Below are 27841 nucleotides of genomic sequence, written 5' to 3'. Positions count from 1 at the left end.
AAACAGTAAAAGTCTCCAAAAAGCATGTTGGACAATGTGGCATAGTCTGATGACACCAAGGTTGAACCTTTAACCCACAATTCCAAGAAGTATTTTTTCGCCAAACACTTTGCATCACCAAAAGAACACCATCCCCTGGTGAAGCATGGCGGTGGCAGTATCATGTTGTGATGTTGCTTTTCAAAAGCTGGAACTGGGCCTCCACTGAAGATGGAAGGAATTATGAACAGTTGCATATACCAACCGGTTTTGCCCCCAAACCTTCAGTCATCTGCTAGAAAGGTGAAGATGAAGAGGGATCTTGTCTATCAACATGAGTATGACCCCCAAGCATACATCCAAATCGGCAAAAGAATGGCTTCAACAGATGAAAATTACAGTTTGGGAATGTGCCAGCCAGACCTACACCCAATAGACAATCTGTGGGTTGCCCTGAATAGGGATGTGCACAAGATATGCCCTCAGTAATTGACATATTTGTAATGTTGCTGGAAGGAAGACTGGGCAACTATTACCAAGTAAAGATGTGCCTCGATGATAGACTCTGACCTAAGATGACTGAATGCTGTCATTATCTCAACATGTGCTTCCACAAAGTATATGTGTAAGGGTGCGCACACTCATGGCAACAGCTTATTGTACTTATTTCATTTTGTATATGTTTTCCCACAATGGATGTTATGTTTTCAATGGAATTGTACAGGCTATAGGTCAAATTAAAGGTGGGAATTGTTTTGAAATGAGTTATTGTGGTGTCACATTACAATAGCACAAAGACCAGGCATTGTAACAAGGGTGTGTACACTTATTTATCCACGGTAGCTGTATGGACTCATCAATGCCTGACCTGTAAAAGCCGCCTCCACCAAGGTAGAGTAATCCACTTTGGTCAACAGCTGCAATACACAAACCACATAATAGGTTCCTATGTTGCTGTACAGGGCCACATAGGCGCAGACAACAACTTGGAAGCATGTCCACCTCTATCTGAACAAGCATGTAGGGTCACTGGTGACCCCCATGTAAGGCTAACTATGAGTACAAATCACACATATCCACACTGCCAAAGCCAATCACAAGGGTGTCTCCACATATGTTGTCAGTCCCAGAGGCAACAACATAATTCACCATGTACTGGTGTTAAATCACATGTCATACACACATGCCATGGTTATAGGCAACCTGCATCAGGCAGATTAGGTGTGAACATCACCGCCCTGTCCCCCCCATCCCTATAGGGGAATATGCACATCAACCGCACCCCACCCCTTATCAATGGTGAGCAGGTACATATTGCCTACTGAAAGGCAACAACAGCAACTCACCACGGGGCCTGATAACATCCCTGTCTGCATCCTACATTAACTCAGACAAGTCATCACAGTGCCATCACACACCATATTCAAACACAGCCTCGGCAACATTCACACACCATACACATGGAAGATGGCCACTATCATCCCTCTACACAGAAATGAATGGGGAATAGTGGTTTATGCAATTAACTGTCCATCATTGGGGGGAATATGACATATCAGGGCCAGGAGTGAAATGCAATCTAATATTGCGCTGATAGATTACAGGGGTATGGTGTAGTTGAGTGCTGGCAAGAAATATCCATTGTCAATGTGTAATTTCTGTCCATACTGTTGACAACTGTATAAGGTGCTATGATGTGTTTCACTGTTTGTCTTCCAGACAGGATGCATCATGTCCAGAATCATACCGAATTACTCAGTTTTTACAGAGTTTTGGGGTCCAAATGAAGGGTGCCACGATTCCTGAGTGGCACCCCTTCATTTCTGATTTTTTCCTTTTAATGTTTTCAAATACCATGGTGTCAAAGCTGACATTATCACGTGCATGATGACGTCAGCTCTGTCAGGGCTACCAGCCAGTCGGAACTGAGCTTAAGGGTCTCACATTGTCATTTCCAACTGGTCTGGCTGCAAATGCAAGCAGGGAATCTGGATTACAGCTATTCATTTTAACAGCAGCACTCCAGAAATTTGATTTGGATGCTCTGTATTACAAATGCAGGAACGGACAGGAAATTAACAGCAACAGCAGGCCATTCATTTCAGATTACAAATGTAAACAGGTTTGGATTAACCAAGTGTGTATATGTGTGTGTGTGTGTGTGTGTGTGTGTGTGTGTGTGTGTGTGTGTGTGTGTAAATGCCCTCATGTAATACACCTGGTGGCTAGTGGTATTTCAGGCTCAAACCCTGCACCTTTGGTGCATGGTAAAAAGAGCCTAAAGTACCTAGCCACCACCATTTCAGAGCTTTGTCCAGATTTGTTGTGCTAAGAGTTGAGAAATGCTATGGTGGGAAGTGAGAACAGAATTTGTATTCCCCCATTATTGGCTTTGCTGTTTGTCCAGATTTTTTGTGCTAACAATTTAGAGCTATGGTAAGTGAGAAGTGAGAACTGAATTTGTATTCCCCCATATTGGCTTTGTCCAGGTTTTTTGTGCTAAGAGGTTGAGAGCTATGGTTAGAAGTGAGAACTGAATTCACTAAATGATAGCCATTAAGTTTCAGTCTTCCTATTGTTTAGGAAACTGCTGATTTGGCATAGTGGTATGTTGCTCTGATTGTAGTGCGTAGGGTCCTGGGTTCAAGACTTGCCAGTGAAATGCATGGTGGTAACACAACATTTTATTCTAGCAACTTTCCAAAACTATACAAGCAATGGTTAAAATGTGTCCCTGTTTTTTGACCCCCTTCCAAAAAAAAACTGAACTTGAAAATATGTGCAAGAAGCTGTGCAAGATGCCTATGGCTTACACAACTGTCATTCTATTTATAGTGAGAACTGAATTTGTATTCCCCCATTATTGGCTTTGTTTGTCCAGGTTTTTTGTGCTAAGAGGTTGAGAGCCATGGTGAGAAGTGAGAACTGAATTCACTAAATGGTAGCCATTAAGTTTCAGTCTTTCTACATTTTAGGAAACTGGTGATTTGGCATAGTGGTATGTTGCTATGACTGTAGTGCATAGAATCCTGGGTGCAAGACTTGCCAGTGACATGCATGGTGGTAACAACATTTTATTATAGCAACTTTCCAAAATTATACAAGCAATGTTTAAAATGTGTCCCTGTTTTTTGAACCCCTTCCAAAAAAAACTGAACTTGAAAATAAGTGCAAGAAGCTGTGCAAGATGCCTATGGCTTACACAACTGTCATTCTATTTATAGTGTGGGTGTGGAAGTAGACTTTTATGATGTAAATGTTCTGAATTGGGCAGCTTTGTTATTATTGGTTCATGCATTTTGTTTCATTGCCTATGGTACAGCCTACTGGAAAAATGTTCCAACAATAAATTTAAAATGCGCACTAACAAGTGTGTTGTATTATACAAAGAATATAACTTAAAGTCAGGAAGGTGTATCAAAGAAAAGAACACATATATGTTTCCTGTTTTGTGTGCAAGGGGCCAATGTTTTGAAAACGGCCCAAAGGTAATCTTTATCCACCACTGGCCAGATGCATTTTCTTTGGATGTGGTGTGGGTTTCAATGCTATTTCAATGAATGTGAGTTTCAAGGGCAGCAAAGTTTTAATGCCAAGTCTATTTTTATTGAGACAGCATTGCTTTGTTTAGCAGATGTTAAAATAAAATCCAAATAATCATTGTAGAAGTAAAGCAGTATGCACACATTAGTGTTTATGGTAAATGGGGGGAAATGGCCAGGTAATGGGACATTGGAATGGCTGCAGGGGGTCAGTAGTGCCATATTTTGGTTGTCTGTTCTTCAGTTTGCGTTTGAAAGTTGATATCCCACAATTCCATTGGAGTGGTTGGGGTTATGTAATTATGTATGCAAATTTGATTTTAATCAGTGTACAGATTTGTACCTATTTTTCATGGGCCTTGTCCAGATTTTTGATGTTTCCAGGTTGAGAGGTATATCCAGAATCCCCTGTACAGCACAGCAGAAACCACTGAAATTGTAGAATTCCTAATACAGCAATACAGCATAATGTTTGGACGCAGCCAGGAACATCTGCGGGAGTGGACCGCCCTGTGGAATGAACCTAGTCCACAGGGTAAATGATGTTGGCCTGCACAAAAGAATGTATGACCAGGTCCGGCACTGTGCAAATGACCTCCTTCGCAATGCCCAGCGAAGGGCTACTGCCATAGCCAGGGAAGCAACAGCCACAGGTGGGGGCCCACTCATGCATCCCCCACTTACAGCAGTTGAACAGCTCCTCGCCAACATTGGGGTACCCCCCCAAGAGCAAAACATCTCCATGAAGCCAGCATTGTGGATGTGGGTGCCCCCAACACAATGGACAAGGAACATGCAGGTGAGACCCTAGTGCACATTACTAGAGTATTTTAGCATACATAACCTGTATTTGTAGAGTATTTACATGCATATGTCAGATAAGATAGTAGTTGTAGACGGAGTTTGGTAATGCACATAAGTGCACATCTATGGTGATGGGCAGCATATTTTGTACTATTGGGGGTTGTATTGTTAATGTGCAGAAATGCTGCTACCCCCCCTTGTACCAAGGCCACATGCTGACAGCACCTCTCTCCCACACATATTTAGCTTCCTCTGGTCTACTGGGACAGCAGCCTGTAGCTGGTGAGTATGTAATTTTTTTTTGGGACTTTGCCAATGCATACCTAGCCATATTGCTTGACGTCCATGTTAACTTGTGGTGTTAAATGCAGTGGATCACAGTGGTCACCATGGGGGCCTATCTGAGGCATATTGTAACATTCCTGCAGCATACCTCACAACCTGTCAGTGCAAGACATGTGGACACAGACCAAACTGGGGGGGACAAATGTCTGAAACATTAATCCTATACAGTGGATACCACAGTGTACACACTCCTGTCAAGATGCCAAGTGTTTCTGATTTATTCAGTGAGAGACCACAATATTATGTTCCACACCTTACCTTTTCCAACCTGTAATGTGACCATAACATGAACAATTAACTTTTAAAACCAAACAATATGTTCACAATTGGGTTGCACAGGTCATATGTCACATTTAAGGTTGGTAATGTTTTTGAATGCAGTACTGTGGCCTCATTTTATATGATACAAGAGCCTGCTATGTTAAGAGGGGCATGTACACTTATCATATCCATGTTAAGCTTAGAAGGTTGTTAGTGTAACAGGATTTGTTTGAACATACATTCACTGCTGGTGATGATGTGTGCAAATCGAATGTATGTCATTAATTACTGACATCAATCCTCATATGATCCCAAATATGTGTCAGACAAACACAGAGGGGTTGTGAGGGATAGAGCAAACATATGTGCCAAATATCTACATATTCTTCAATGATTTGTACAGTTGTGAGGTATGGTCTACAATAGTTGCCACTGTGCTATACAGGTGAACAGCAATTATGTATACATGGGTGCAGTGTGTGCTAGGTGAATGGACATCACCCACTAACAGTACTCGTGCATCTCAGAAATATATATTGTTAGTAACAAGGATTGAGAATGGCTGCAATGCATGACAATGAGGGCTCTGTGTGTCATGCATGTCACATTTTGGGTAATGTGAGGTCTGTGTAATAGCTTTGTGCCAATTCACCTATAAGCATCTCTGTGAGTGGCAGCCAACCATAATGTATGGGTATTAATTTACATTTATTGTCTTCCCCCACAGGTGACAATGGGGGTCAGGGTCCCTCCCACTTGGGAACTGAAGTCAGTGTCTCTGCAGACTCTGACAATGATGATAGCCATAGTGCAGCACAGGCTGGGTTGTCAGGGGCTAAATCTGTGCCATTGGTTGGCATCCCACTCTTGTCCACCCCATCCCTACACACAGACACAATGCCCACACATACTCAATCATCAGTGGCCATAGATGATGGACAGTTGGCAGGTAGTGGCATGGGACAGACAAGTGTGGTGACTATGGCAAGTGTGTCTGTAGACACCAGCCATAGCCAGAGAACAGGTGAGATCTCACACAGATGGATGGGCAGGGGTGCTGCCTGACATGCCCCTGCCACAAGTGCCACAGCAAGTGTCACCAGACACATGTTTCAGACCATCATGGAGGCACAGGCATATAGTTAACATAACACCAGACGGCTTCTCAGGGCTGTGAATGCTACTCTTCCTGCTACTCTTCCTGCTATGCATGACAACCTCCATGATTTGCTGATGCCCACCGTTATGCTGAAGTCATGGATAGACAGTTGGGTGAGATGGTGGGAATCCTTGACCATGGCATGTCAATCCTTGAATGTGGAATGTCCATGATAGAGCATGTGGTTGGAGTTGGCTGTCGGCCAAGTGGATGTGGGACAGCACCACAAACAGTTGAGGGTCCACATGGCCATGCAACTTTTCACTCCTGTAGTGGCAGTATCAGCAGCACAACTGCAGGGGGGTCACTGTCCACACCACAATGCAGCAGGCCATGGGCACATGGTCTTGGTTGGTCCCAACAGGGATGCGGATCCAGCAGATGCCAACCCCCATTGGGGAAAAGTAGTGCATCTGGCCTTGGGTCTGGTGGTGCTAGTGGGTCCCCTGGCAGCCACAGTTCCCATTTCCATGGCTGGAGATGGTGAACTGTACACCCTGCCATGTATAGTTCACAGCCATCAAACATAACCCTGTGTACGGCAGCCACATGGCATGATGATGTGCATCCATGCACACACACATCACCATCACAGCAAGGTAACCTCCAGACTTACACCACACCACCTCTGCATAGCCAATCTCACATACAACCACCAAACACACACACATAATGTCAACCAAATGGCCCAGCCTAGGCCTCAGGCAAACATACACCACACCCTGTGCATATGATGATACCTGTACCACATCCCTGTCATCTATACCATTGATGCAGGGACATGCTAATATGGTTCTGATGCACAGGGTGAACTTAGAACTTAGTACAGTTTAGCAATGTAATGCTATGTAGTGTTGATAACCAGCATGTTTAATGGTTACATGTCAGAGTGTGTAGCTGCCAGCCATGATGCATTATTGTTATTAACGATGACTGCATGTGGTCTCCATAATGTATTCTGTTTGTCTTCTAGGTGTCTGTGTATCAGCAGGATGTATCCGTGGAGACTACAAGGGGTATGGCAGTGTAGTAACACACTGAGTGTGTCATATCCAGGGTATAGATGTACACAATTGACAGGTTTGTATAACAGTGTTTGCATGTGCTATGTAGCTTATATGGCTGAGGGGTGTATACATGTACGTGTATGGTGGCTGACATCAGCACCTCTTGTACAGTGGACTATGGTAAGTGTAGCGGGTGGAACACACCTCAGATTTGTAATTTCCACACACAGAGGGTATTGTGTTCATCCAACACACACAGAATAATGTTCACAGACACAGACACAGACACACACACAATTACAGTTGCCAGTGTTGGGTTTGAAATCCCTACTCATCTAGTTAGTGGTAGTACAGTATTATACAGTCATCACAGGAGGTACAGAGCTCATAGTGTGAGTTTCCAAAGTACATGTATAGTGAGTAACATGACATGCCCTCTGTGATGCTGTTGTTCACACATCTCCATGAAGTCCCCCTCACAGGCAAGGTAAAGGGGCTACACCCACATGAAGTACCCAATTATAGCAGTGTGTTGCCATGCCATTGTCTATAGGAATAATGACGCAACTGTTCTGCATGCAATTAGCAAGTGGGGGACAATAATTGGTGCACAGGCCATCAGCTGCTCATGAGCATTACCTACAAAAGGCAAGCTGCTGCCTATGCAAAACAGATGTACACCCTACATGTGTGAGAGAGGGAGAGTGAGAAACTGAGGAAAAGAAAACAAATAACAGCATATAAACATCTACACTTGAAAAAATACAAAGACAGGTATGTCGAACAAGTAAACATGTAATGGACTGCAGTAGGGGGTATGTAAAAATGGGAAAGAGGAAGTTTAACATATGTCTCAACAAAGCTTGCTTTACTAATATATTGCTGATTAGAACCTATGGCCATAGAATCTGGGTATGTCTGTAGTAACATAGATCATAGGTAAGGCCCCAGAAAAGAATGGCTCGCATATGACTAATACTGGAGTGTGTGTTGAACAATACTGATTTTGACAATGATAGGCCAGCTACTCGGATGTTGTACATATCCATATCTTACTTGTGAATACAACTAGGATATACTTGTTTATCTCAGAAATGTGAGACACCTATACATGGTATTTGCATAGTAAAGTATTGCTGCAGATGTGTGTGTTGAACTGCATGTTATATACTGAGCTCATAGCATTCAACTGTCCAGTGTTCTGCACACTGACCATATGTGTGCCTAATATTTGTAGTCATTTACCCCTAGAATTGTGTTATGTCTGTCAAATCCTTGCCAAATCTGTGAAGACTGACATTATAACATCCCCCTTCATTGTCCTCTGGCTTTTCCAATTCAGGATTGCCACAGTGGATCATCTGTTACCATTTCTGCCTGCCCTCTGACTCTTGCTCTCTCACACCAACCACCTGCATGTCCTCTCTTACCACATCCAGAAACCTTATCTGAGGCCTTCCTCCCTGCCGCTTACCTGGCATCTATAGCCTTACCATCCTTTTCTCAATATACTCAGCACCCCTCCTCAGCACATGTCCAAACTGATGTAATGCTGCCTCTCCAACTTTGTCTCATATCCGTCCAACATATTCTAATCCTGTCATATACACATTGCTGAACCTGTGCACCCATGTCACACCCAGTGCAAATCTTAACATCTGTAACTCTGCCATGTGCAGCTCTGACTCCTGCCTTTTTGTCAATACCACTGTCTCCAACCCATATAACATAGGTGGTCACACTACCCTCTTGTAGACCTTACATATCACGTTTACTGGTACTCATATGTCACAAATCACTCCTGACACTCTTCTCCACCCTCTCCATTCTGCCTGTACTCTCTTCTTTACCTGTCCTCCATAGTCCTCATTACTCTGAAATGTTGATCCCAATCATTTGAACACATCCACCTTTGCCAACTGTACTCCATGCATCCTCAAAATTTGGCTATCCTCTTTCTCATTCACACACAGATATTCTGTCATAGTGCTGCTGACCTTCATTCCTCTCCTCTCTAGAACATATGTCCACCTCTCCAGGGTCTCCAAATGCAGTTCCCTACTTTCAATACAGATCACAATGTCATCTGCAAACAACATAGTCAACGGGGACTACCGTATGATCTTGTCTGTCAACCTGTCCATCACCATTGAAATCAGAAAGAGCTCACAGCTGATCCCTGATGTCATCCCACCTCCACCTTAAACACATTCATCATGTCAGTCCCAATACAAACTTCAATGCTGTCACACCACCCTTGTACATATCCTGTACAACTCTTACATATATCTCTTCCACTCTTGACTTCATCATACAGTACCACAACTCCTGTCTAGGCACCCTGTCATATGCTTTCTGTCAGTCCAGAGAGACACAGAGCAACTCCTGACCTTCTCTGTATTCCATCAGTAACAGTCTCATAGCAAGCATCACATCGGTAGTGCCCTTTCCCCGCATGAAACCATACTGCTGACCAGTAGTCCTCACCTCCCTGTGTAGCCTAGCTTCCACTACTCTTACCCATAACTTCATGCTCTGACTGGTCAATGTTATCCCTCTGTAGTTATCACAGCTCTACAGATCAACCTCATTCTTAACACCGTACCCAAGCACTTTCTCTCCACTCCTCATGCAACTTCACACTTCCCAAGATATCAGTAAACAGTCTAGCTAACACACCACAGCCATTTCCCTGAAACAACCCCATGTTTCCACAGGTGTGTAATGTGGACCAACAGGCTTGCCAGTATTCATCATCTTCATAGCTATCCTTATATCCTCCTTGTTAAGCCATTGCACTTCCTGATTCACCATACCCACATCATCCAACCTTCTCTGTCTCATTCTCTTCATTTATCAGCCTCTCAAAGTACACTGTCCATGTGCTCCACCCTCTCCTTGCTTGTGAGTACATATACCTCATCATCCTTTATCACCCTTATCTGCTGCACAGCTTTCCTAGCTCAGTGCATCTGTCTAGCCAATCAGTACAATTTCCTTTATCCCTCCTTAGTGTCCAACCTGTCATAGAACTCTTCATATGCCTATCTTCAGCCTTTCCCACCTCTCTCCTTGCCATGCACATCATCTCCTCATACTCCTGCCTACTTTCATCATCTCTCTGACAATCCCACTATTTCTTCCCCAACCTCTGTTTCTGTATACTGTTTAGTACTTCCTCAGTCCATCAACAGGTGTCCTTGTACTGCTTCATTCATCCACATGTCACCCCAAACACCCTTTTAGCTGTCTCCCTTACCAACTCTACTGTACTTAATAAGATATTTGTTAGATTGTCACTGCCACCCAGTGCCTGTCTCAACTCTTCCCTGAACTCCACCTCACAATCACCCTTTACCAATTTACACCATTTGATCCTTGGTGCTGCCCCCACACTCCTCCTCTTCTCGATCACCAACATCATCTTACATACCAACATTCTCTGCTGCCTAATTACACTGTCCCCTGTCGCCACTTTACAGTCTCCAATCTCTTTCAAACTGGCTCTCCTACATTGGATATATTCCACATGTGTGCATCTTACTCCACTCTTGTATGTCACCTTATGCTCCTCCCTCGTATTATAGTACATATTCACCACAGCCATGTCCATCCTTTTTGCAAAATCCACTACCATCTCACCGTCTCCACTCCTTTTAACACCATACATACCCATCAATTCCCCATCCTCTCTGTTCCCTTCTCCAACATGCCCATTGACATCTGCTGCAATGACCAGTCTGTCACCCTTGGGTACAGTCATCACCATGTCATCCAACTGATGTCACATTTCTCTTTCTCATCCATCGCACAACCAACTTGCATAGCATATGTACTAACAACAGTCATCATTACACCATCAGCTTACAGCTTCAGAAACATCACTCTATCAGACACTTATGTCATCCTCCAAAAACACTCTTGACATAGTGTTCCTTCAGCAGAAGCCTTCAACCCTTCCTCTTTCAGTCCACACCATGCTAGCACCATACAACCAGCCATAATCCCCTTCCATGTGGTCTATTGCACACACACAATATATCAACCATCCCCTGGCCATAATATCAGCTAGCCTGGTCCCTATACCAGTCAAACTGCCAACATTAACAATTCTTACCCTCAATGCCACCCTCCTAGCCTTTCTCCTCTCTTCCTGCCATATGACTATTAGACATCCTCCAGGGGATGCCTGTTAGTGCAAAGGCTACTGTGCTATTGAATGACTCAAGTATGTTATAACAGTATTGAGACACTGTCACTGATTTTGTCCCATTGCACCCATGTATGTATGGCATCCTACAGATGTCCTGCTGTAACAGGTTGAAAGGGATGACTGCGCAGCAAGAGTGTGAACACAGTGTGCCATACTGACATAGAACAGACATGTATGTGAGGTATTACCTATGCACATGTCAGTATGAGTAGGTGTATGTGTCCACCTCATGAAAACAGACATGGGATGCAAAAATGTCAGTTACAAAAGCTGTACATGTTTGACATGTGCATAATCTTAGTTACTGTGCACCCAAAAGAGTGACATTTCTACTGCTACTGGTTGTTGCATTGCCTTGACACAGCCATGGCTAGTACAATAAGCATAATTATCATTACTAAATTGGAGAGGTGTCTGTGTTATGACTTTGTGGCCATGCCCACTACAAACAAATACATGGCTGTATGGACTCAGCAATACCTTACTTATCATACCTATCTCCACCAAAGTAGACTAATCCCCTTTGCTGGACAGCAGCATTACACAAACCACAGACTTGGTCCCTATAGTGGCTGTACAGGGCAAAGTAGAAGCAGAAACCAACCTGGCATCAAGTCAGCCATTGTATGAACAAGCATATAAGGTCATATGTGGCATACTGTAAGGCTAACTATGAGTAAAAAGGACACCAAGGGCAATCACAAGGTCATCTTCTCATATGTCTGCAATCTCAGAGGCAACAAACCAACCCAACCTGTAACGGTGGCCAATCAGATCACATACACACACAACATAGCTACAGGCAACCTGCTGCAGATAGGGTTAGGGAAAACATCACCCCTGGGTCAGCATCACTATAGGTGGATATGTACTGCACCTACACCCTCCCCTCATCACCAGTGAGCAGGGTCCTATTGCCTACTGAAAGTCAACAAATGTAAGTATCCATGGAATGTCATAGCATCCCTATCTGCATCCTACATGAACTCAGACATATGCTCCCAGCTGCATTGCACACTGTAGTCACATCAAGCCACAGCACCATCCACAAACCATCCACATGGAAGATGGCTAATGTCATCCATTTATACAGACCTGAATGAGGAATGACAGATTATGAAATCAACTTGCCCTCACTGCCGGCAATATGACTCATCAGGACCAGGAGTACAATGCAAGCTGATACTGTGCTGATAGATTACAGGGGTGTGGTGTGGGTGTGAGTGGTGGCTACTAGTATGGTTTTGAGTGTTGGCTACTGGTATTCAAGGTACATGTGCAGGTACTGCACATACTGTTGCCAAATGTATTGGGTCATGTGATGTGTTTCCCTGTTAGTGTCTACCAGGCACAATGTCACAGCACCGGTGGGAAACATTTTCACCAGCGGAATGCAACCTGATAATGGAAGCCATAATATAGAAACACACAGTACTGTTGGGCCGAAGCCAGCAACATCTGTGGGAGAGGACCAACCTGTGGGATGACCCTGTCCATAGGGTAAATGAGGTGAGCCTAAATGCACATACATATGAGCAGGTGCGGCATCATGCCACCAACCTCATATGCCATGCCTGGCAAAGGGCTGCTGCCATGGCCAGGGACCCCACAACCACAGGTGGGGGTCCAGCCAAGCCCCCCACTGACACCAAATGAAGATCTCCTTGCCAAGCTTGGGCCACCCATCACAATACAACACCAGGGTACAAAGCCCCACTTGCTGGAGGTGGGTGGCACCCACACAATGGACAAGGAGCATGCAGGTAAGGTCCCAGTGGGGATTAGTAGACTACTGTATGAGACATACTTGTATCTATACAGTATCTACATGCATGTGCCAGGTCAGATTGCAGTTGTGGATGGGGATCTCTAATGCACAGAAGTGCAAAGCTATGGTGAAGGACAGCAAATTGTGTAGTATTGGATGTTGTACTGTAAATGTGCAGACATACTGCATCTATCCTTTACCAAGGGCACATGTCAGTCTGTTGATAATACCTCTCTCCCACAACTACATAGGTCACTCTGGTCTGCATATGGGACCATTGCTGGAACCTGTGTTCTGAGAGACTGCCTTACAGATTATCTGCAAATATACAGAGCTGAGTATATTTTTTTGGTTATAGAGTTTGCTAATTGTTGCTTAGATCTCTGTTGAAACTGTTGTCTCACTGTTCTGAGAGACTGATCAGCAAATATACAGAGCTGAGAATATTTTTTTGGTTTTAAAGTTTGTACTGTTAGTTGTTGCTTAGATCTCTGTTGAAACTGTTTTCCCCACCCCACCCCCATTTTCAGCCGTGTCTTCAGTTGGTATAGTAACAGCTGCATTCAAATTGCTGGAACCTGCGTTCTGAGAGACTGCCTTACAGATTATCTGCAAATATACAGAGCTGAGTATATTTTTTTGTTATAGAGTTTGTTAATTGTTGCTTAGATCTCTGTTGAAACTGTTGTCTCACTGTTCTGAGAGACTGATCGGCAAATATACAGAGCTGAGAATATTTTTTGGTCTTAAAGTTTGTACTGTTAGTTGTTGCTTAGATCTCTGTTGAAACTGTTTTCCCCACCCCACCCCCATTTTCTGCCATGTCTTCAGTTGGTATAGTAGCAGCTGCATTCAAATTGCTGGAACCTGTGTTCTGAGAGACTGCCTTACAGATTATCTATAAATATACAGAGCTGAGTATATTTATTTGGTTATAGAGTTTGTTAATTGTTGCTTAGATCTCTGTTGAAACTGTTGTCTCACTGTTCTGAGAGACTGATCGGCAAATATACAAAGCTGAGAATATTTTTTTTGGTTTTAAAATTTGTACTGTTAGTTGTTGCTTAGATCTCTGTTTGTTTCGTTCCACCCACCCTCCCTATTTTTGGTTTGTAGTTTAAATTTGGTGGCTTTTGCAGTTGCCCGCCCCACTGTAGATTTGATCTGGGACACTCTCCCAGTCCCATCTCTTTACCACATTCTACCTAATAAACTCTTCCTGCACTTGCTTCTAGTCCTTTTTCATTTAATTGCATTTTTAAATTGTGTTTGGTCTAATATTGCTGCATACTCAAGTGTGCTAGCTTGCACTGCATGTGAATCGTTTTTACTACTGTTTTTGCTACTTTTCTGTAAAAAAAAAAAACTGTAAGCCTGTCTCCTTCCTTTCCTGTAACTAGTGTTCCAGATACAGATTTGCTGTATCCAGGACTGTATGTAAGCTTCTGAGCCCCCCAAGCCTTTCTGTGTTAGAGGGAAGCCTTCTAGCTTATCAGTGGGAGTGGTAAGTACTAGGTAACCTGTTTACCACATAAGGAGTGGTTCTGGCCCAGAAATTGTAGTTATTGGCCGTTTGGGCAATCTTCCATCTCTCTCAACTTTCTGATTTGAAAGCCTGCATTTGCATTTGTTTCTGTCCTGTAACTCGTCTAGTGCAGATACAGATTCTTAGTTTTAGCACTTAAATTTGCTTGTTCATGCTCAGCACTTGTTCAGAACTCATAAGCACTAAATAAGCTACTAATTACTATAGCACTAAATCTTCCTCATTACCTTTAGGAAAACAGTTTTGGTACTTACTTTCCTCACTTGCTTAGAGAAAAACAGCTCTTGTACTCACTTTCCTCACTTATTTAGAGGAAAATAGTTTTTTTTATTCAGGCACGTCCAAGGGTCAGCTCCCAGTGTTCTCTCCTGTCTGTCTGATGAATCTGGGCTTCTTGAGGCAATGTAGAAATTGCCTCATGCACACAGACAACCCTCTCCTCTTACCATCCAACACGACAACCTGTGAGAGATGCACTTATCTAGCCAAACTGGAGGTAAAGCTCTCTCCAACCAAGACTGAACTTGACAGTCATGAGAAGGTAAACATTTGCACCACACCACACTCATCACATAGTCTCACTAAATCTACACCACCAAAATCCACATACAGTAACACAAAAACATTTGCGGAGGCTCTCAATAATAATCTGTCTAAGCAACAAAGACCTCCAAAGCAGAAACGCAAGCAACCTCCATCCCCCAACACAACCTAAATGACACATAGCCCACAGACTCAGTGTACCACTCAACCACAGCCAATAAGGCAAAACAACGTACCCAACACACTAGTCATAGGTGACTCTATAGTCAGGCACACTGATGTCCCACTCACCAGGCTAAACAAGGAGAAGGTTACTGTCAGCTGCCTGTCAGGTGCCAGGATCCGCCACATAACCCATGCACTCAGGTCACCCCACAACAAGTACAAATATGACTCTGTCATTGTCCATGTTGGTATGAGTGATCTGAGACGTACCTCCCTAGACTACATGAAAAGAGACATGGAAGAGCTCTCCGATCTTGTAGCCCAGGCAGGTATGACCCTAGCCCTGAGTAGCATTCTGCCATTGCCCAGAATGATACCGCAGTATAAGGACAAAATGATTGACTTCAACAATTGGCCAAGCTTCTGGTGTCATTCTAAGGGGATCCAGTATCTGTCTGCTTGGGATGACATGGTCGACAGACCATGATGCTTTGCCACAGATGGCCTGCACCTGTCACCCCTGGGATTCTGGATACTGGCTAAGGCTCTTGCTGCCCCTGTAGTGCCTTTTTTAGGCAGGGTTCAAATAACAAATTCACCACCATAATAGGAACAGGCAAGCAAAAACTGAGTGTAATGCTACTCAATGCTAGAAGTCTAAATCTCAAAATGCACTCACTTGAGGCACTCCTTAAAATGGAGAACATCGATATCTGTGCAGTGACTGTAACCTGGTTCAAGGCTCCAGAGAGCACCCCTGCACTACCAGGCTATAACTCATACCACACTTTTCAGCCATATAACCTGGACCGAAACACCAAAGGCGGAGGTGTGTCCATATTCATTAAGGATATCCACACCTCCAGGCTAGTTGCTCAGCATAATGCATCAGAGGTTATCCAAGTGCAACTAACTCTGGGCAAAACTGCAGTCCAAATTGTAGCTTGCTACAGATCCCCCACCATGCCACAGGATTCCCACTCCTCTTTTCTTGATGTACTGGAAAATATCAGGGTTCAACCAAACACCCTAATAATGGGCGACTTCAACTACCCCACTTTTAACTGGGAAAACTACTTGTGTACCAACTCCTTAGCTCAACGCTTTCTGGAATTCATAAACTCCAGTGCCCTAGAACAACTTATCCACACCCCCACCAGGGGCAACAATATCCTAGACCTAGTCATTACCAACATGAGTGACTGGTGTTCCACACCTGAAGTCAACTCCTCGTTGGTCAGATCCGACCATAAGCTTATCACCCTTGATATCCACATCCCGCCCCCACCCCCCATTAAGGAAACCACAGTAAAAAATTTCTCCAAAGCCAACTTCATGCTTCTTAAGACAGAAGTGGTGAACATCATGACACCCATGCAGATGGACAATACAGTTACAACTGCTGAGTCCTACACAAATGCACTCTATAATCACTTACATGAGTGCATGGATCATGCTATCCCAAACAGAACCAAGACACTATCCTCCCAAAAAAGGAAGTCAATCTGGTGGTCCCCTGTCATAAACAAACTGTACAACAGTAGGAAGAAACTGTTGCAAAAGAGAGTAACATCCCATGAGTGGAGGAGCTCCCTGGTCAGCCTCAGTAAGAAGCTGAGATCCCTTATAAGATCCTCCAAAGCTAGCTACGAAAACAAAATCACCACTAAATCCAAGGACAACCACAAAGCATTCTATAGCTATGTCAAGAATCTAGATGGCAACACCCAGATCTGCTCTGAGTTACAGCACAAAGGCAAGAAAATTATGGAACCAACTGATATTGCCAACATCCTGGCAGATCAGTTCAGTGCTAACTTTACCCCCCTCATACCCCCTAAAGGGCCCATATCTATACAGGAAGAATGCAGAGTCTCTGTAATCACAACTATGCAGGTAAAAGCTGCACTCTCTAAAGCCAAAAACACAGCATGCATGGGATCGGACAACATCCCAGGCTGCGTTTTACATGAACTTCAGAACGAACTGGCTCCCCACTTAAGCACCATGTTCAATAATAGACTTGCATCAGGCTTTGTGCCCACTGAATGGCACACAGTAACAGTTATCCCACTCCACAAAGGGGGAGCCACCACTGATCCCAGGAACTATTGACCTATTAGCCTGACGAGCCTGGTCTGCAAGGCCATGGAACGTATCATCATGGAACTCATAAACAAAGACATTGGTAACCTCCAAACTCTGGATCCCACCCAGTTCAGGTTTGTGAAAGGCAGCTCATGCCTCCTGAACCTGATTGACTTCTTTGAAGCAGTCACCAAAGCCTTGGATGAGGGTAAGGTAGTTTACACAGCCTATCTTGACCTCGGCAAGGCTTTCGACACCATCCCCCATTCTGGAATTATAGCTAAACTACGTATAAATCCCTATGTTACAAGATGGGCTGCCAACTGGCTCACTGACAGAACACACACTGTAAAAGTTGCAGACTCCAAATCTGATCTCAAAGCAGTGACAAGTGGAGTACCACAGGGATCCATCCTGGGACCTCTCTTGTTTGGTATCTACTTCTATGAAGTACAGGCTAACAAAGAAGGCCTCTGGCTAATGTAGTTCGCAGATGACTGCAAACTAGGAGCCATAGTCAAGTCCCCAAATGATGTGGACATCCTACAGAAGGGCCTCACTGAGACAGATGCCTGGTGTCAGAGCCATGGCCTTAAGCTCAATGCCAAAAAGTGCAGTGTCATCCCCTTTGGTAAAAACTCTGTAACCATGAACTATCACATAGGCAGCAATCTACTTAACACCGAATGCATGATAAGAGACCTTGGGACCCAGGTGGACAGTAGTCTCTCCTTTGATAGTCACATCGCCACAGTAGTCAGGAAGTCCTTCAATGTGGCACACCTCATCATAAAAGGGTTCTCATTCAGGAAAAAAGAGGTCATTGTTCCCCTCTACTCATCACTGTATTAGACCCATTATAGAGTACAATGCCCCTTTTGGAATGTACCTCACAAGACATCTGCAGCAGCTGGAAAGGCCACAGAAGTACCTCACAAAGAGGATTACTGGCCTCAAACAAATGCCGTACACTGACCGCCTCAAAAAACTCCAGCTTTACTCTGTAGCATATCGCCTACTCTGAGGTGATCTCTGCCTAACATATAAAGCTATGTCAAACCCAGAGCTGTTGGACATGCTACACCTAAAGAAATCCCAATCCCTCCAAGCTACATGCTCTAGGGACCTAAACCTTGTCACCACAATAAACAGGACACACTGGAGGGATAGATTCCTGTCCCAGAGACTTCCTATACTCTGGAGCAAGCTACTCATCTATGTCAAGCAAAGTTCTTCATTAGCACTCTTCAAGAAAAATCTTGATGAGTGGATGAGAAATATGAAATACACCCCGGGGATCATTTCTGTGTCTCTGCTGGACAGTGGCACAGGAAAATAACTTTCTTGGGTGGCGTAAGCTATGGAACCTTGCTGGCTAGGCTTACGTAGGCCCTTGGGCCGATAGCCTAGTACCTACCTATGAACCTATGACAGCAGCCTGAAGCTGGTGAGTATGGAATTGTTCAGTTGTGTTTTGGCAATACACCAGGCATGCAGAGGGTATGCAAGTTACCATGCACACAACTATGACTAATCACCATATTGCTTTATGTGCATGTTCACTTGTGGTGGGGTTAATTGTATTGCATCACAGTGGTCACCACAGGGGCATATCTGAAGAGAATGTAACATTCCTGTAGCATACCTCATAACCTATCAGTGCAAGACATTTGGACACAGAACAACAAAAGTGTTGGATAAACTGACTAAGGTAGGGGCATGTGTGAAACATTACTGCTATACTGTGGATATAAAATGTATGCACACACCTGTTAAGATGCCATTTGTTTATGAAATATACTGATTGAGACCACAGTATGTCAGTCCACACCTTTCCCAACCTTTAATGTGACCCATGACATGAACAATTCACTTGTAACACCAAGCGTCTGGACTCATGTATTGCCCCTACAAGCCTAGACAAGTGTGAGGGTAGCAGACATTATATCGGTATGCTGTTTCAGTCAGGTATGATACCTGATGCTGCCATATGTGTCAGTACACTCACTGTGGCCTATTACAATATCACATACATGGGCATTATTAAGGCAGACAGAGCACTAATATGTTCCAAACATCTGGATGTCCCAGACACATCTCTACAGAGGACTGGTATGGCCTGTACAATGGCTTCACATGCTGCATGTGTGGCAGATGCCATTAACACACTATATAAAGTAATGGCATCAAGAGGTGGTCACCTGTCATGTATGACACACACACACACACACACACACACACACACACACACACACACACACACACACACACTTGCCAGTATTGAGAGTAGAACCCCTGGCTATACAGTTATTTGTACTATAGTGTTACACAGTTACTGCATGTGCTACAGAGCTTACTGGACTTACAACTGGCCAAAGGTGCTGATAACTGCACAGCTGAGGTAAAGTATTACAGGTGGCAGGAAGTCTGCTGTGAGTTTCTCCCTTACATCCTGCTAGTTCTTTCTGTTTTGTACTTCAAATAGCATTATAGCTTTGCACTTCAAAAGGTTATTGTATCAATAAGTGTATCACACCTGGGAGCCATCAGCAGTACTCATTCATCATGGAATTAGCCCCAGTACTTACTAGTTATGACCACCCCTCCTGGCATGATTGAAGTGCGTTTTTTTGTGCTTTCACCCATTAACCTGGTATACTTGTTCATTCTGAGGCACTGTTGCAACTGCCTCATGTACACAGACAACCCTGTCCTCTAAACTCCAAGCACTCAGACCAGTGAGAGTTACCCCTATATCACCAAATGTGGAAATATGCACTCTCCAGCAAAGACTGGACTAGCTAGTCAAGAGGATAAGATCAACACCTGCACCACACCATGTGGAACACATAGCTCGCTACAACACCCACTATGACAGTCCTGACATACACTGAAAAGCCATACACCCACCTTCACAGAGGCACTCAATGGACATTTACACAAACAGCACAGACCAGCAAGACAGACACCCACTCAGACACCACGACATAGCACATGCCAAAGGACACATATATTACTTACACAGTGTGCCCCTCAACCTAAGCTCCTAAGGCTAATACAGTGATCATGGGAGACTCAGTACTGCAGCACACAGATGTCCTACTCACTAAGTTGATTATGGAGGAGGTAACAGCCAGCTGTCTATTACATGCCAGCCCCCAACACATGACACACCCATTCAGGCCACTCCACAACAACTACAAGTATCACTCTGTCATCATCCATGTGGATGTGAATGACCTGAGACACACCTCCCTAGACTACATGACAAGATACATGGTTGAACTCTGATTATGCGGTCCAGGCAGGTGTGACAGTAGCCCTGAGTAGTATACTTCCATCACTCAGAATGATGCTGCAGTACTATCAATAGATGATTGACTGCAACATTGGCTTACATGTTGTGTGTCATTCTCGGGGGATCCAGTATCTCTCTGCTTGGGATAACATGATTGACAGACCTCAGTCCCTTGCCAGAGATGACCTAAATCTGTCAGCCCTGGGTTTCCAGGTACAGGGTAAGTGTCTTGCCACCCTATAGTGCCTTATTAGGTGGTGTTTCAAATCAAATTACCACCAGAACAGCTAGACATGTATGCAATCTGAAGGTCATGCTGCTCAACATTAGACATCTAATTGTCAAGATGCAGTCACTCCAAGTACTCCTCAGAGTGAAGGACACTGACATTTGTGCTGTAATGGAGAGGTAGTTCACAGCAGCAGACAGCAGCCCTGCACTAACAGTCTATGGCACATTCCACAGCTGTCAATCCCCAAACATGGACCACACCTCCACAGGTGGTGTTGTCTCCATATTCATAATGGATATGCACACCTCCAGACTAGTATCTCAGCATAATGCATCAGAGGTACTTCCTGTACAACTGACTTTGGGTAATAGTGCAATTCACACCATAGCCTGCTATCTGTCTCCATCTATGTCCCTAGACTGTCAATGCACATTCCTCAACACCCTGGCATCTATGAAGGTCCAACCCAACACTGACATAGAAGGAGACTTCAACTACCCCTCCATCACCTGGGAAAAGTAGTCAAGCACCAGAGCACTGGAATTCATCAGTTCCAATGCCCTGGACCGGCTCATACTGACCATCAGTAGAGGATGCAATGACTTTGACCGGTGTTGATTACTTACATATGGGACTATTGCTCAACCACAGTTGTCAATCACTACCTGGTCAGATCCAAACATGATGTAATCAACATAGAGCATAAAATTTCACCCACACCCCCCACAAAGGTAACCACCTTGCAAATCCTCTCCAAAGCTGACTTTGCAGTCATAAAAACAGGGGTGGAGGACTTCACTGCACCTATGCCAATGGGAAATAGCTACATGACTGTCGAATCATACACATATATGTTCATAGGCTCATAGGTAAGTACTAGGCTATCTGCCCATGGGCATTTATAAGCCCCATTAGATTAGTAACCTGGGCCTCTGTCAACAGGGCTCCTGAAGTGATCCCAGGGTAGAACTTATGATTACCCATCCGCTCATCAAGATTTCTCTTGAAGAGGGTCATAGAGGAGCTCTGTCGAATATGGATTGGGATTCTATTCCAGAGTGAGGGGAGTCGCTGGGACAGGAATCTATCCCTCCAGCATGTCTGGTTTATTGTTGTACATAGGTTCAAGTTGCTAGAATGAGTGGTTCTGAGGGATCTTGTTTTTTTGAGGTGAAGCATGTCCATTAGTTCAGGGTTTGACATGGCCCTATAGGTCAGGCATAGGTCACCTCTGAGCAGACGGTAAGCGACTGAGAAGAGCTGGAGCTTTTTTAGTTGTGCTTCATAGGGTAATTGTTTAAGGCCCTTAATCCTCTTAGTGAGGTACTTCTGTGGTCTTTCTAGTTGTTGCAGGTGTCTAGTGAGGTACATCCCAAATGGGGCATTGTACTCTATTATGGGCCTAATGAGTGAGGAGTAAAGGGGCACAATCGCCTCCTTGGATCTGGATGAGAAACTCTTAGTGATAAGGCGTGCCACATAGAAGGATTTCCTGACTATTTTGGCTATGTGGTTATCAAAGGAGAGCATGCTATCTACTTGGGTACCCAGGTCCCTAATTACTTCTTTTGTACTTAGTGGATTCCCATCTATGTGGTAGTTTGTAGGTACTTTGTTTTTCCCAAATGGGATTACTATGCATTTTTTTGGCATTTAGCTTGAGGCCGTGACTTTGACAACAGGTGTTTGTCTCTGTGAGACCCTTTTGCAGGATGTCTGTGTCAGCTGGAGAGTCAATTATTGCACCCAATTTACAGTCATCTGCGAACTTGGTTAGCCACAGTCCCTCTGCCTTTGCCTGTACTTCGGAGAAATATATACCGAACAGGAGTGGTCCCAGGACTGAGCCCTGTGGGACTCCGCTTGTGACTGGTTTAGAGTCAGACATGGCGCCTGCCACTCTTACCATGTGGGTTCTGTCTGAGAGCCAATTGGCAACCCATCTCGTGACATGGGGGTTGATATTTAAGCTGGTGAGTTTGTCTATGATTCCTGAGTGTGGGATGGTGTTGAATGCCTTAGTGAGGTCCAGATATGCTGTGTGGATCACCTTCCCTTCATCTATGGCCTTGGTGACTGTTTCGAAGAAGTCAACCAAGTTCAGGAGGCAAGATCTGCCTTTAACAAAGCCGAATTGGGTGGGGTCCAGTATCTGGAGGTTCCCAATGTCACTGTTAATGAGCTCCATGATAATGCATTCCATGGCTTTGCAGACCAAGCTAGTCAATCTTATAGTTAGTTCCCAGGGTCATTTGTGGCACCACCTTTGTGGAGTGGTACGACTGTTGCCGTACGCCATTCTTTGGGTACATAGCCTGTAGAGAGGCTGAGTTTGAATAGTGATTTGAGATGGGAGGTTAGTTCATTTTGAATCTCATGTAAGACACAACCTGGGATAGCATCTAGTCCCACTGATGCTGTGTTTTTGGCCTTTGCAAGGCCTATGCACTACACAAACATGTACATAGATGCATGGTGCTAGCCATAGCCAACAGAACCCAGACACTGTCCTCCAAACACTGGAAGCCAGTGTGATGGTCCCCTGCCATTGCTAAAGTGTACAACAGAAGGAGGACACTGTTGCAGAAAAAGGTGGTGTGCCAAGACTGGCGAACCCCCTTATTAGCCTCAAACACAACTTGGGATCCCTCATGGAATCACCTACATGCAGCTATGAAGGCAGACTTGCAGTAGACACTGACGACAATCACAAAAGCCTTTGATAGTTATATCAATAACTTCCACAGCAATAACCACAAGTGAGTTACTGCACAATGTTATTTCCTATCCTGAGATAATAGATGTTGGCCACAGTCTTGCCAACACATTCAGTGCCGGCTTTACCCCTCTCTCCCCACAAGGGGGCAATCACAATGGCAGATGAATGCCAGGCACCTAGCATTACTGCAGGCCAGGTTAGACCTGCACTGTCCACAGGCAAGAATACAGCTTCCATGGGACCCCAACATACCCGTGGCTGTGTTCTACATGACATACAAAGAGACCTGGCGCCACATCTGTGTGCCCTGGTCAGTCACAGCCTCACCTCAGGCTTTGTCCCTCCAAAATGGCACACTGCTACAGTCATCCCTCTCCATAAAGAGGTAGCATCTACAGACCCTGGAGATTATTGGGCCCTTAGCCTAACAAGTCTACTATGTACGGGTATGGACTGCATCATTGGGGACCTGATTGACCAGAATATGGGTGATCTCCTAACTCTGGACTCCACACAGTTTGGCTTTGTGAATGGCAGATCATGCCTGCTCAACCTGGTTGACATCTTTAAGTGAGTCACCAGGGCTGTGTATGACAGTAAGGTACTGCATACAGCCTACCTCAATCTGGCCAAGGCTTCTGATACCATTCCTCAGTCAGGAATTATTGATAAACCCAACAAACTAGGCATCAACCCCTATATCTGTGCCTCATTTGCAAACTGGTTCACAGAACACACAGTGTGACAGTGGCAAACTCCAAGTCAGACTGGCAAGTAGTCATGAGTGGAGTCCCACAGGGATCAGTACTGGATACTGTCCTGTCCAGCATCTACTTCTCAGGAGTCCAGCCCAACACAGAGGAACTCTGGCTGACCAAGTTCACAGAGGACTGCAAGCTGGGAGCTATCATGAACTCCACAAGTGATGCAGACATCCTACAGAAAGGCCTCACTGAGACCAGTGAGTGGTGTGGATACCATGGCCAGAAGCTTAACACCACAAAATGCATCATCATCCCCTTTGGTAAAACACTCAGTTCCCAGTAAGTTCCACATCAATGGGAGCCCAATGAACACTGTAGGCATTATAAGAGATCTGGGGACACAGGATGACAGCAACTTCTCCTTCAAGCACCACATTGCCACTGTGGTCAGGAAGTCCTTCTATATGGCACATTGCATTACCAAGGGTTTTGCATCCAGGAACACAGAGGTAATTATCTCTGTCTACTATTCCCTCATTAGACCACTCCTCAAGTATTATGGCCCATTTGCCGTGTACCTCTTTAGACACCTACTACAGCTGGAGAGGCCACAGTTGCACCTCACAAAGGAGTTCCTAGGCATTAAACACACATCTTACACAGGCAGACTCAGAAGACCCAAGTTATTCTCTGTGTCATGTCACCTAATTAGCAGCTATCTGTGCTTGACTTAGAAAGCCATGTCTGACCAAGCTGTTTTAGAAATGCTACATATAAATCCATCCACATCACACATTGCAGAGACCTCTACCTCAGTACCACAATCACCAAAACATGCTGGTGGGACAGGTCCCTCACCAAGAGACTGCACATACCCTGGAATACACTTCCCATACATGTCATGCAGATCACCTAGCTGACCCTGTTCCAGAGGAATCTTGATGAGTGGATGGGTAATAGACAATTGAACCCAAGGATCACTGCAGTGGCTATACTTGATACAGGCACTGGGGAGTAACATCGGATGGCACAATGGCAGGGCCCTTCTATGTGCTAGTCTTGTAAAGGCTCCTCGGCCATTAGCCTACTACACACTTGTAAACCTATAAAGGGAATGACATCAGCAGGACTGATAAGGTAGTGCAGTGGGTGTTAAACTTATCAAAATACTTTATGCTACAAACAGACACACGTACACACACACACACTTGGCAGATATGAGAGTAGAACCCCTACCAAAGTTTTATTTATTTATTTTAAAAGGCACATTCAGAATGTCTAAAATGTTTTATGGTAGATCATTTAAGAGCAGATGCAATACATTCTGAAGTTACATGGAAGTCCACACTACCACAAGTTGCAATCAAGAGATGTCAATGTAATAACTTCTTAATGCACTCATTGCCGTTTTAAATTAAATGTAGTTTAATTAATGGGTGGTCACATGATTGTAATTTGGAGAAGTATTTAAACTGGAGTCTTATGTACTGTAATTTTTTTTATGTCTGATGAAGTCCCACCAGTGAGTGGGACGAAAAGCACTTCATTAAATTTTGTATTTTACTTATTTTTTGGTACTTTGTCTCACCTTGGTCATTTGGAGTTTACTAGTGAGATAAGTACATACACCAAGTAGTCTCCTCCAAGAAATGTTCCACAAGTGTCACGCTGTCACAGCTAGTGGTCACTGCTGCCAACACCCAGGGTGACCGATAGAAATCAAGGCAGAGTATGGCAGTAGTGCACACACACACACACACACACACACACACACACACACACACACACACACACACACACACACACACACACACACACACACACACACACACACACACACTGAAACTGATGGACTATTGGATTATACCAACTGAACCGAAAAAAAAAACACAGGTATGTGAAACAATTAAGCATGTAATGGAATGTAGTAGGGGGTATGTAAACAAGGAAAATAGGATGTCCAAACAATATTATGTCTCAACAACACATGCTGTACTGATATATTTCTGAGCAGAACCTATGGCCATAGCATCTGTGTCTGTCTGCAGTGACATAGAACACAGCTCAGGGCCCTGAGTCATCCCAGGAAAGGATGGCTCACATATGACCACTACTGGAGTGTGCGTTGCACAATACTGACTGTGACACTGCTAGGCCAGCTACTGGGATGTCACAGATATCCATATGTTAATTCTCAATACAAATATGATATACATGTTTGTCTCAGACATGTGATGGACCTATACAGGGTATTTGCATAATGAAATACTGTTGCAGCTGTGTGTGTTGAACTGCATGTGATATACTGAGCTCATACCATTCAAGTGTCCAGTATTATGCACACTGACCATACATGTGCCTCATATTTGTAGTTATGTCATCAAGAGTTGTGTTATGTCTGACAAATAATTGGAAACCTGTGAACACTGACATTACAACATCACCTTCTCTTTGTTTTGGCTGTAACCGTTAGGGGTCACCACAGCAGATCATCTGTCTCCATGTCTTCCAGTCCTCTGCATCTTGCTCTATCACACCAACCACCTGCATGTCCACTATCACCACATACATACACCTTATCTCAGGTCTTCCTCTTTTCCTCTTACCTGGCAGCTTCATCCTTTCCCAAATATACTCAGCATACCTCCTCATCACATGTCCAAACCAACATAATCCGGCCACTCTCTGGCTTTGTCCCCATGCTGTCCAACCTGGGCTGACCCCCTAACAAACATATTACTAAGCCTGTCCACCCTCGTCACACCCAGTGCAAATATTAACATCATTAATTCTGCTACATCCAGCTCTGACTCATGCCTCTTTTTTTCAATGCCAATGTCTCCAATCTATATAACATAGCTGGTCTTACTACCCACTTGTAGACCTTTCCTATCACTCTTAATTGTACTCGTCTGTCACAAATCACACCTGACACTCTTCTCCACCACCGACATCCTGCCTGTATTCTCGCCTTCGCCTCTCCCCCACACCCGCCATTACTCTGAACTGTTGTTCCAAAGTGTTTACACCTATCCACCTTTGTAACCTGTACTCCCTGCATCATCACCATTCCTCTATCCTCCTTCCCATTCCCACACATATATTTCATCTTAGTCCTGCTGACCATCATTACTCCCTGCTCTAGACTATACCTCCACCTCTCCAGGGTGTCATCAACCTGTTCCCTACTCTCACTACAGACTACAATGTCATCTGCAAACAACACAGTCTACGGGGACTCCTGTCTGATCACATCTGTCAACCTGTCCATTGCCACTGCAAATAAAAAAGGGCTCATAGCTGATCCCTGATGTACTCCCACCTCCACCTTAAATGCACCTGTCACTCCCAGTGCAGAACTCACCGCTGTCACCCTAGCCTTGTACATATCCTGTAGCATTCTTACAGATTCCCCCACCACTCCTGATCACCTCATACAATACCACAACTCCTCTCTAGGCATCCTGT

This window comes from Protopterus annectens, chromosome 1.part2 (genome assembly GCF_019279795.1).
Source record: "Protopterus annectens isolate FY-2018-M chromosome 1.part2, PAN1.0, whole genome shotgun sequence".
In the NCBI taxonomy this organism is placed as follows: Eukaryota; Metazoa; Chordata; order Ceratodontiformes; family Protopteridae; genus Protopterus; species Protopterus annectens.
The sequence above is the reverse complement of the archived record's forward strand: the minus strand, read 5'-3'. Positions refer to the sequence as shown.